Genomic DNA, 12,895 nt, shown 5'->3' with positions numbered 1-12,895 from the left:
ACGCAGAGAGCTGCAGTGACTGGAATAGGAGTACACCCACAAGACGACGACCAATTCTTTTTAAGAGAATGTGTGATTTTTACGTATTTTCAGTAGCAGGGTGGCAAACAAAGTAAACGCTCTCTCAAACGTATTATTTTTTTTCCGCCGGCACTGAAAATACCGAAGCAAAATATTTTTAAGGTAAATGTTTTTGTATTGCTGTATTTTCCTGCCAACGTAGTTAAGTAATCAAAGGAGAAAAACAAAGAACTGTGGTCAGTAGCGGGATCTACAGTCTGTGTTCGTAGGTTTTTTTTCCAGCTGTCACTCTCGATTAACAACCGCCAAATGTCTGTAAAATCTTTCATTTTAGTAGTATCTTAATAGAATTACCCAGATTGTGCATACTGTACTTTTAAGTGCTGCCATTCGATCAGAGAGAGAGAGAGATATCGTGCTACGTACTCAGTATATTACACAGACCAGCGTTTCCCCACCGTTTCTCCGTGGTAGGTATCACATATTAGCTGAAACCTTCAACCAAGTTTGCTACTTGACGAAACCTTTAGGTTTGAAAACAAAATTAAGATTCCTTCTTTTAAAATGACGAAATATAAATTAACATTCCATTAGATGGAATGTAAGTCTTCATGGTTTCGTAGAACCAATAAACGAGTCGTTGAGACTGTTGGTACTGCTAATTTCCAACAATCGTTTTTATACTGTGTTCGATGTCTGCCAATGCACATCGTAAGTGATGCTAAAGAAAGTTCATTTGTTTTCTCGCTTATGAATTCATTGCGACTTATGAGTTGATACAGATGGAATCGATAGAACTGACACATTTTAATACAGGATACAAATTACTGACATTTCGACAAAATAACGTACTTTGTGCTTTAAAAAAAATTTGTTTAAACGTATTATCTTCGAGTCCAACACTGTACATAAGCTTGAAATTTTCTATCTGAATATATTCCTCCATTTGCTGGTACTGAAAATAGTCTTAGAACGGAGACCTTTGCTTGTCTCGTGTAGTTCGTACTAAGATTTATTACCGATGACAGCTCGTAACCTTTACGACAGTATGGATTCTGAAAGAAATAAACAGATGTGTAAAAATAGTCTATAAAGCTTCCGTTAAAGAAGTTTTCAAAACACATCTTCCAGTGTCTTTGAATGTTTGTATTACCAGATTTGTATTATGACAATGAGACTTTACTTCAGTGGAAACAATTTTAAACTGAGGATTCTTTAGCGATCAGTGGACAAAACACGCAAATGGATTAGGGAACGTCGAAAAAGTCTGAGGGAGGCATTTACCCACCCATAGATGTCAGTTGGTTGAATCATATTCGTGTGGTGAATCTGGTGGTGATCTTGAAGACCTAATAAATACTAATGGCTGACGAAAAATGATAGTAGAGATTATTTACAACGAGAGTAGAAACGAAGCAATAATTTAACCTGTTGGTGTGTAAGGTTGAAGGAAAAACTGTTAAACTTACAAAATTGAAATTGTTTTACGAAGAAGTGATTGAAGAATCCATAAGTAAGAATCCTTTTTGTTTCTGTGGGTAATATCCCTAGGTTGGGATCGCTGATGCTGTGAGACGCACGTTTTGGTTTATTGTAAACTCGCGACAGCGTAGTGCTAAGTAACGGGGCAGGGGCGCCTTCTATACACCGCGCAGCAACCGGAAAGTTCCCAAGGGGTGTGCGAACGCAGACAGGGGTGTAGAGGCGCGAAGCAGCTGCGGGCCAGTGCATCCGGTCCGGGTGGTGGTGGTGGTGGTGGTGGTGGTGGTGGTGGAGTGGTTTTTCAGGTCCGGCCCTGGCCGGGCCCGGCCCGCGTGGGAATGCCGAGCGGCGCCAGTGGCCGCTCAGCCGCCGTACGCGTCGCGCCGCCGAGCGACCATGGGCTGAACGTGATCGTAATCGGTACCGCGCGTGTGTGTGTGTCGTGTCGTGTGTAAGCTGCCTGCCTGGACGCCGAGGATTCGTATGTGCTAAGCGCAGGCGTCCGAGGATGCCTTCCCGTCCATGAACCAGTCTCCGGCCGATGACAAAGCTTTCTGCTGTCGTTACCAGCGCGGAACAATGAAGACGATCTAGCGGTCGCACCAGTAAGTAGCATTGTACGTGCTCTCGCCCTTTTCGTCATCAGGAATTCTTGTAATCGCCAATAAAATAACACAGGGCAAACGTTATGGAAAAACTGTCTGCCGATTTCTTTGCCCCTCCCCCGGGTTACATCTACAAATACACTAGGCGAAATGCTGCACAATGTGTGGTGGGGGGCGCTTCGTACCGGTATTGCCGAATTCCATTCCCGTGTGATGCAAGAAATAAGACTACTTACTGTGTTATAAAAGCAGCTGCAGACCACGGCGCTCCTGAGCTCACGTTCTCCTTTATGTTGCATATGTGGCCAAGACTGATGACCAGTTGTATATTTTGCTTATTTTTTCACAGTTCCACACAACTTCTTCCTGTTTTCTCATTGATCTGTGTTCAGTTTATCAAGGCCTATCCACTGTGCCAAGTTATAACTAAATCTGAGGGGGGTGCGATGGGGAGGTTCCCTTGTAAGTGTAGGAAGAAGCCACAGTACTGTACGCAGAATCTTGCATCGGTATTGGTTTCATCCGTTCCATATCTCACTGCACCAACTACTGTATGCAACTTCAGCAGTTGCAGGGTAATCCAGTATTCGGAAGCAATACGTTGTTTACGGACGAGGCTTCATTTACAAGTTATGGTAATGTGAATCTGCAGAACATGCACTACTGTTCCGTGCAAAATCCCCACAGGATTCGCCCAAGTTGCTCATCAACGACAGTGGAGTGTCAATGTTTGGTGCGATATCATTGCTAACTGTATTGTAGGTCCTTATTTTTACCGTGGAACATTGAATGGACAGCGATATGCATCATTTCTTCAACACACTAGCGCTCCTCGTGGAGGATCTAGGATTGAAATCTTGTTTACCAATGCGGTTCAAACTTAATGGATGTCCAGCACACAGTGCAAAAGTTACCAGAGACGTTCTAGATGCGACATTTCCAAATAGGTGGATGGGGTGGGGAGGTACTGTGCGATGGCCAGCACGGTCCCCCCAACTTGACGCCGTTAGACTTCTTTCTCCGGGCCGCAGTGAGAGACAGTGTATCAAGAACCCCAACGACAGCAGAGGATATGAAACATCGTATTACTGCGGACTGTGCAGCAATATCTGTAGAAACTCTACCATCTGTGCAACACTCTCTCGTTACCCGTCTGCAAACGTCTATTGATGCAAACGGAGAGCACTTCGAACGTATGTTGACGTAACACAGTTTCATTGGTCAAGGTGAAGGTGTGTTTTCTATGCTGGATGTAATGCACAACAGCACAGTTTCTGTGGCCGACAGGGCACTAGTAAATGTGTTTAGCAAAGTGAATTTAAGTGTGTTATCTCTAATTGTAACTCTGGTTGTCATTTCGCTAAAATAAACATACATTTACGATTTGAAAAACGTAACTTGGTGTTGGACGTGTTACTTGTTTATTTTTGTGGATTGTGCATACCTTCACAATGTGAGCCCCTGACACAGGCTGCATGAGGTGCACGCTCCAGTCTCAGGACGCGCGCTAGGTGTGCGCTTCACTTATTTCAAGTGTCAACTTAGCTTCGCAATTTCTCGGGATGTACTTGACGTATTGCGATGCAACCAACACCATTATTTTTCTCATTGTTCATGCTATTGATTGCATATGAAATTATAAGGTGTGTCCGTTTAAAAATACACCAGTTTGTGTTGAAAACAGTATTTGTTTACGTTTTAAAATTTCGCATAGTATTTGGTTTCCTAAGAACCTGCCGTACGTCAATGCAGGTGAAAACCGTTTTTGGGTATCTAGTGTTCCAGACACATTTGAGGTAGCAGAGTTAGGTGAGACATCCTATCTTAGAGACCTTCTCACAAGTGCAATCAAACATATTAAAAACCTTAGAAATTCATTGCAGAGGAAAAATAAGGCTTCCCAAAGGGGGTAATTAGAGAACACAAAATGTATATGAAAAAATAGTGTGACAAATTCGTTAGCGTCTCTAATTTGTAACCGTGGTGTTGTTTTTCTGCTCGACGTCCATATCGTAATACGCTACAGATTAATCTGTCACCACTGCCTTCATTTAGTGCCCATGAATACGTCACATTCAAAACAGATGTGCTGTATCACGAACTTCAGTATACTCCCGTAACTAAGTTCATGCACATCATTTATGTTTTACAGAGCTACTGTAGTTTCTTGTGGTCAACAAGATACTTGGGCGTCATCTGTCGCTTATATGTGCTATATCTTCAAAATGGTTTCCTGCAGACCATCAGTGCTTCGTTTTTGTCTTCATTCTCGTATGTATTTGAATCAACGTGTGCCATTTTTCAAGGACAGATGTGCTCTGTTTGATTGCCGATGAAACAATGTTCTGTCATAGAAAATGGCGCTGTAGTGCTGTGAAATCGGTTAGTAAAGTATAAACTCCGTTTAAAATAACTTTGTAATTGACCTTTCAACGTGTCGAATGGTAGAGACCAGTCGCCAACGCATAGTTGTTCGTACTTAGGCCTCATATGCTCACCGTTTCGTGCTTTATTGAACCATGCAGAACCTTGGGTAACGTGCTTAACTGCACAGCGGCAGTACTGCCTCCCGCTCCCCACTTCCCCAAACACACAATGCAATCTGCCCACCACAAAGTTAGTGTAATCGAAGTATAGTTGCTGCATTGTGAAAGATTTTACCCTTGCACAATGGAGATCACATCGTGCTGGAATGTTGTTTGATTTGGCCCTTGTTGTCTTTGCTAAGTGTTTCCTATCTGTAATACCAAAGACTACGTTCTTTGACTTCGACTGTGCAATTTGTGAAGGGCGTCCGAGCTTTGGGACAAATGGGGTCTTATTAAAACTCGTGAGAGCAACAGCACCTGAAGCTTACCCACAGCTTTTGAATGAGACATTAATAAAAACGTCGTCTCTGGAGGCACTTAACTTCCTTTTGAAGTACAGCTCTGAGGTTGGTTGGAATGATCGTAGACGGGGATTGCTGCTTCCAGAAACTTACAGCAACGCCCAGGGGTGCTTTCGTTACCTTTCGAAGATATTCCCTCACTATTATCATCTACATAAAAAGGGCTACTCTGCAGTTCACACTTAAAGTGGCTGGAAGAAGACACATAAGGACACAGTGTTAATTTGCAGACTGATCCTCTTCACTATGCCTCCGAACATGGAGAACATTCTCGTCATGGCGTCTCTGCCGAGAGACATCGCCGACAGCCACACAACGCACTTCTTTAGGGATACAGCTATATGGAAGAAGCTCCCAAAAATCATATTGATCCATCGATTGCAGAACCTTGCATCCCATTTAATAGTTCCCACATTTTTATATTTCTACACAACACAGTAAGGTCTCACGCATTTCCGGAATTGGAGCTTGCCTCAAAGAGTTTAATGTCTAGTGCATTAACAGTAGTATTTGTATAACAACAGTGAACAATACCATGGAGTTGCAGAAGACAACTAACTGCAGAGTGACATGGTTCATAAATTTTACAAAAGATCACGAGTCAAAGATATGGATAGAGCTAACTGTAGTAAGACTACTCGAAGAGCTTGGAAATGGCATATGAATTGTGTGTGGCGCTCTGGAATTGCTTCCTCAAAAGCGATCCGACTGGAGAGCTGCACGACGTGTCTACGAGAGATCAAATTGGAGGCGCATTCCCGATGTGCCCTCCTGTAGAGGGATAAGACGTGGTGACGTAGTCAGTAGCAGAACCATTTGCGACCTCTCAGCCGTGTGTTAAAATATGTTGACCCTCTCGTCTCTCCATAAAGTATTTCCGTACAGTTGCTGGTTAAAGTTCGCGGCAACGGAACGGTCGGTCAGATGGCAGTATGATCACACAAGACCGAACTTCAACGCAAAACTGTTTGCTATGAATATCGCACAGTGTAATTTGCGTCCAGATAAAGTACAGAAAAGGTCCACCGATCCATCTGACCGAACTGCGCAACTTTCCCAACAAGCAGAAGAGTCAAGGCCTTTATTTGCTGTACAAATGAATAGTAGTGGAAATCCTCGAACAAGAACTACAAAGCCAAAAATTCTGCAGTCGGAAGTACCGGACTTCATTTTGTTTTCAGACGGACGCAAACACAAAGTTTTTACTTAGAACAAAATCTTCAGAAACTGAAATGCAAAATAATCAAAGCCTAATTATAAACATGGGATTTAAAAATCGTTTCTGTTCAGATGGACAAACTATATTTTAAAAGTAAATATAAAATAAAAATTATAAATTATCTCTAGACTTCCTTAGTGTAGTACGTATTCTCCTTATTTTGTCGTCAGGAAATAATGTGTTACACTCTATGGATATCTAGAGAGAATGAAGATAGAATAACAAAGAAGATCCATGCATTCTTCAGAATGCAGATTGAACAGGAGATCTTAGTCAAGACACGTATTCAGACTAGAAGTAAGAAAATCCAAAGGTTTTCAGCAATTTAAAACAGAAACCAGTGTGTTAGATGGTCAGATCAGAGGAAAACGGCTCACTTTGAAAAAATGAAAGATTTGGCGGAAGAGGAAGAAAAGAGAAGTAAATAGTTAGCTTTACGTGGTCCTCAGTTGGCCTTTAACGATGAGAAAGAACATAAACTATTACCCATACCTTTCGAAAAGTAAATTGTGCATGTGCACTAGTTGCGTTGTCATACTAACCAAAAGGCGAGGATTAATATATAGGTAACATAAGCTGTACATAGATTCTCCTCCCACTCATGGCGGTACATGCGCGTTCTCTACACGTGGCTTCAAAACATGAAAACCATTTTCTTGAATTATAATTTTCAGATCATTGTCTCTATTGCCAAGTCGTGTATGTTGCACTGTACATCAAATGAGCTGTTATTTAAAAGGACAATCTGCATCGTAAATAACTCGCATTATAACAAAGCAAAAATTTTAAGCTGACAATGCATAACAAATGGTTCAAATGGCTCTGAGCATTATGAGACTTAACTTCTGAGGTCATCAGTCCCCTAGAACTTTGAACTACTTAAATCTAACCAACCTAAGGATATCACACACATCCATGCCCGAGGCAGGATTCGAATCTGCGACCGTAGCGGTCGCGCGGTTCCAGACTGCAGCGCCTAGACCCGCTCGGCCACCCCCGGCTGGCAATGCAGAACATGATATTTCAGCGTGGTACAGAGTATGCATGATAGTAAAAGGAAAAACAGGATTTCAGTGTTAAAACAATTAGATCAAGTGCATTAAACATGCTCATGTAAATAGCACATCGTAGAACGTTATGTTCATGCCTGATGGCGCTCTTCTTCCAGCAGCAGGATGTTTACGCTACTTCTCATTTGCATGGCTGCACTGCACCTTAAGCGGGCGTATGGAGCGTTTTCGTTGGACTGTGCAGGTGGACTGTGACTGTAGTAGCAGGTGGTTCCCAGGAAAACTGGACACAAATTTCACCGGACGCGGTATTCATGTCGTTACGTCGTTCAGCCCAGCTTTGAACAACGGAAGTGAGTCTAAGGCCATGTCATTTAGAAATTCCGTATATAGTACTAACATTAGGGAATTATAATAGAGTCCGTTAATGCTGAAAGCAAAATTCATAACGGATGCTACTGGTAACGGATGTATGGTAAATTCTACACACTGCTGGGAACATAAGAAACAGGAAAAATATCGCACATACACATCAGAATCAGTTATTATCTCGGGAATATATAAGTACATGAACACGACAGCCAATATTTAGCGGGGAACACACGTCGTCTATTTACAATATTCTTTGCGTCTTACATTTTTTATTGCTGAACAACGAAAAAAGCTTTGTCAATGGAGCGGAAAGTTTTGAAATCCTTTCCATTAAACAGAAGTTTTGAATTACTTTTTATTTAGGCGTTGTGTATACGTTTTCAGTATCGAGGTATTGTAAAATCTGAAAACCGAATTAATATTTCAGATATTTGGATTTATGTTGAGAAAACACTAGAAGCTAGAATACCAAGTCGTCATGCGTCCCGCGCAATGGTTTGCGAAAACAAAGAAGAAATAAAATAGAGATATAAAGAAACAAGAGTACGAACTCCACTGCCAGGAAGTGTGAATAATGTTTTTATAATGGCGGTCGCGTACCTAAAATTTTATTCCCCAATAGTCTTCCATGCTTGCTCTTCAAATCTCTGAAGCATCAGTGTAAACTAATTATAGAAGCTATTCACAGCCATAGCCCTTACGTGGCTCGACCCAGCAATGCAACACTAGGGAGGGTAGCGGTATCGGGCTAATTCCCTTTGTAATAGTCGGCGCCACCGTCGACAACTTTCCTCTCGAGGATCCTTGATGGTGACATTCAACTGTCCTACATCTTACTAATAACTGTAAAGTGCATGGTAGGCGGTTCTGTCATTTTTCCACCTATTAGGGTTTTCCTTCCGTTTCATTCGTACATAGACTGCTTAAATGCCACTGTGCGCTCTTAAGTCTGATCTTCTCTTTGTGGTCTGTACGGGAGGCCAGCGAATTCAGATTTTTTCGAAATTTTGGGGAAATGTCCCTTTTTTTCGGAAGCTATTAGGGAAACGGAAACCTAGGGAAATTTTTGAGGAAGAAAGTTTCGGTGCCGGGTAAAAGGGAAAAGCGTTTTATCTGCCTAGCCTTACTACTAACGCCATCTCTGACATTTTGGTTGAAATAACACACACTTCGTTTTCTAGATATTCACTAGCTTTCACTCTTTCTTCTGCTTTTGTGGGAGATGTTTGGCTCACTGCAATGATACCTCTCTATGACGCCACTATGATTTGTAAATGCCCAGTTTCAACCGTTCGGGATGTCTGTCGTCTTTCGTGGTCGTATCGAGTTCTGAGAAGACGCCATACTGGATTTCTCGTGTATTTGAATCTTGTATTTGAGTGGTTTTATATTGTAACGAATGCCCTGAGAAAATATACTGTTGCAAAGATTGATCTCTCGAAAACGTATCCGTTTTGGTATAATTTGTTAAAATTAAATGTAAGGTAATGACAGATGGCGGTTAAGAGACTGTATAGGAGGTGTAAATAAAAAACAGACTTTTTTTTGCGTTCACACTTGTGTAGTGGATAGAGATGCCGAGTTACGAAGTGAAGTATAGGTGGTGCGCTAATGGTAAATCAATAGAACAATGCAAAATATATCAAGGAAACAAATATGATGCCCTAAAGCGATTTTTTTTTTCTGGTCGGCCAACTGGTTTTATTTACAAGTTAAAAATTTTAGTTCATATACTATAATTTTCTGATATGTACGATAATTTGGAGCCCTGAAAACACGATTCCACCTCTTCAAACTGCCAATATTGATAACAATTAATAGTTAAAGGACTAGGTAGGTTTAAGGTACTTGAGGGGAAATTTGGCGAAATGGTATCATTTCGAGGAATTTTTTTGTTTGCCATGGAGAATTTAGACAATTTAATCTGGAAACGCTGCGGGAGCGATACGTAGGCGGCTGTAGTATATTGCAAGATTCTTCAGATAACACTGGTCCTCGAAGCTTCTAAGTAGGCTTTTGCGGGATAGTTCGCGCCTCTCTTCAAGCGTATGTCAGGTCAGGATAATAGCCATTTACGTATGACGACGCTCTTTCGTGCTTAAAACAACGCTCTGGCTATTCCAGCTACAGTTCTTCGTATACATTCAATATGACGTATTAGTCCAATTACGTGTGGATCCGATTGGCGGTGCGTATTAATGTCTCCGCCTGAAATGCGCTACGTGATGTTTCGGCGTTCTCCGATTGGTGACGTCCAACATGGCTCGTCCTAACTCTGAGCAATTGTCGGCCGGATGTGTGTCGAGCTGTGTTGGTGGGGGAGGGAGTGGCCGGCCGGCCGCTGGCTGGCGACTATCGATCGCCGCTCTGGGCTCTTCTTTGTTGCGGGCTGCCTCTGGCGTGTGCCGTACATCTTGTTGTACGGTGCCACTCGCCCTTCTGTCTATCTACTTTCACTGCCATAATGATTCGCATTTCTGCCTTCTCGCTGAATATAGCGTGATTGTTGCGATATGATGTACGTTAGGCAAATGGCCTTTCTTAATTTATTTTTTATAGGAAGAACGCTTGTGCAAACCATTCTTGCGTATCGTACCAGTAGATTCAATTTGCTTATGTAATGCCTTTGTGTGCGTGTAACGCACGTCCACTGATCAGCCGAAACATTACGACTACTGCCCACCGCGACGTAGGCTGCCTCCAGGTGGCGTTGCGGGCTCGTGACCGGGTAACAAATGTATATAATCGGAGTAAGCACGGACTGGGTATCGCCCAAGCGAAGATAGGGGCTGCAAATCAGCAACTCCACTGAGATAAGGGACTTTGACAAAGGGCGCATTATTATTACGCCGAGCCTGTGAACGAGTATCTCGAAAACGGCGAACCTGGTCGAAATTTCTCATGCTATTGTCGTAAACACCTACGGGAACTACCACTAGGCGCTAAATGGTTGGACGTCCACCACCCTTCACATAAGGTGGGGTTCGGAGGATTATCTGCTCTGTATAGTAGGCTAGATACTGATCTGTGGCATCCTTGCCGAAAGAGCACAATACTGGTGCGCGCACAAGTTTTTCGGAGCACATCGTTCATCGTACATTACTGTACATGGAGCACCGCAGCAGACCACTCCTACGTGTCCACATGTTGACCCAGTGACCTCGTCAGTTACGAACGCAGTGTGTACGGGACCATCGGGATTCGACCTTTGATCATTGGACACATGTCGACTCTTCAGGTCTATGGTCGTCTCCACGAGCGCCGTCACAGAGGTGAACCGCGTCTCGAAACGTACAGCGCGTCCCGGATACAGGCAGTATAATGCTATGGGTGGCAGTAATCGAAGACACGCTAGCAGCTGCGAACGACCTGCACCCTTCCATACTTGATGTCTTTCCCGACAGCGATATCATCTGTCTACAGTAGTGCCCATCTCTCGGAACCAGAACCGCACTATAGTGATTTGGGGAACAGTATAGTTGAATCACTTTGATGTCTCGGCGACCAGATTCGCCCGATGTAAATCCTATGAAACACATCGGGCACCCTAACCGCGTACGCAAATCAACGGCCCGTTATTAACGCGCATTACATGACCTTTGCGTAGACATATATTCCTACATACGTACCACCAAACTGTCGGATCCCTAATACGCAGAATCAGAGATGTATTTCGTTACAAAGACGGACCAAAAAGCTATTAAACATGTGATCATGATGTTTCTCCTCATGAGTGAATGTACGTATGACAGACTGTCGCTGACTTTAACTGTGGCATCGTAATTCTTCAATACTCGAATGATCATCTACGCACTCGCTACTGTTTTTGTCGAAACAAACCAGAACTCCCCCCAGCAATACATAAACAGATACAACTTTAAAATTACGATGCTTAGTTAGGTACAGTGGATTGGGCTTAAACTCATGAAACGTCGCTGAGTGTTCATGCAATTGGAGCAATTTTCCTACATGTTACAAATGTTTTGCTTCTCATAAATTTATTAAAATCTATCGAACGTTCTACGCCTAAATTATAAGTGAAGAACATTATTGCGCGAAGAATAGTATTAAGAAGTATTGCCATCTCGAGGCATATACTAATACAGTAAGCTAAATGAATTGACTAACATTGTAACTTGTTCTACAGAATAGTGTATTTCGTTCATTATTGTTTTCGGAATGATTGACTGATCTTCTTTGCCGTTGAATATATTGAAATTCCGTCATTGGGTTGTTTAATGTGCAGATATTCGGTTTTGAAAATGTATTCACCAAAGATACCTAATTTGTGTTTCCCCTCTCTCACTTGTGATTGGGGCGATTATACTGATTGAATAAGATCGCTAACCCCATCTCGGCAGACGTTTCGCTGTAAGCTGCGAAGATGGCGATGACTAGTTTCATAACTAATCAAATTATCCGAAAATGTTTAATCAACTTAAGATTCCGTCACTCTCTAAAATACTTCACGACTGATTATATACCATTCGCCATTAACCACTTTTCGATCATCTAAAGCAATGTTCGCGACTCTAGCAGTATCATTCAAAACAACCGACATTTTCTTGGGAATGCTTCACGAACTAATCTCTGTTGTTGGTTTAGATTCCCAGACAATTAATGGACGATCAGTTTCAATCTCGTACGAATATATCAGAGTTTCAACTCGATTTTTTTTGTATCCTCGGTCAAAGTTTTTGAGCATTTACTTAATCCAAGTGACAGGAACTTTCCTTTTTTTTAAAAAAAAAAAGCTTTGGTCAAATTTTGCGGACGTTGTTTTTCACAGCTAAACGTGTGTGTAAAACCGTGAGTACTGCAGCCGTAATACGGCTAAGGATGCCTTATCTCACGGTGCGTCACATGTCGATGCTCTTCGATGTTTGGAATGATAGATTTTCTTCACTGGCGGAAACAACTCAATGACGACTAATTTCTGTATGGCAATTAAATCTTTTCCGAAGGCAAGATATCATCAGAAGTTTAACGAAGTTATTCGAGGCATATTTGTTTAAGTTCGACTTTCACGAAAAACGTAAAAAAGAAATCTTTCGTTGTGAAAATTCACGTGAAATTCAACTTTTCAACAATCGCTTACGGTAAACAAACTATTCGATGAAATACTGAGCTGCTATTGTTTGAACAGTGACAGATAAGACTCGACTCATTCTTCGGCAGTTACGAAACGTAATTCATATGGTGGACTGCACTGCTGTTAACGCAGAGATAATATTTTTCTGCGCAGCGGTGTGGATATTTGCTCAGGAAATGGGATGGATTTCATTTCCTTGCACAA

General features: G+C 42.1%; 1 protein-coding gene across 3 annotated transcripts in view; it reads left to right on the top strand.

Moving 5' to 3' along the window:
- LOC126474980 (zinc finger protein jing-like) overlaps positions 1-12,895 on the top strand; it is a 663,576-nt gene that overhangs the window by 537,160 nt on the left and 113,521 nt on the right. The window contains exon 1 of one of the 3 annotated variants that reach the window (XM_050102516.1): positions 1,883-2,108. The exons of the other annotated variants lie outside the window; for them this stretch is intronic. The gene's annotated coding sequence lies outside the window, so the exon portion shown is untranslated. Of the gene's footprint in view, positions 1-1,882; positions 2,109-12,895 lie in introns of those variants that run through there. 3 annotated transcript variants of the gene reach the window in all.

The sequence above is a fragment of the Schistocerca serialis genome, chromosome 4 (genome assembly GCF_023864345.2).
Source record: "Schistocerca serialis cubense isolate TAMUIC-IGC-003099 chromosome 4, iqSchSeri2.2, whole genome shotgun sequence".
In the NCBI taxonomy this organism is placed as follows: Eukaryota; Metazoa; Arthropoda; class Insecta; order Orthoptera; family Acrididae; genus Schistocerca; species Schistocerca serialis.
Note: the sequence above shows the minus strand (reverse complement) of the source record. Positions and strands in the feature narration are given on the sequence as shown.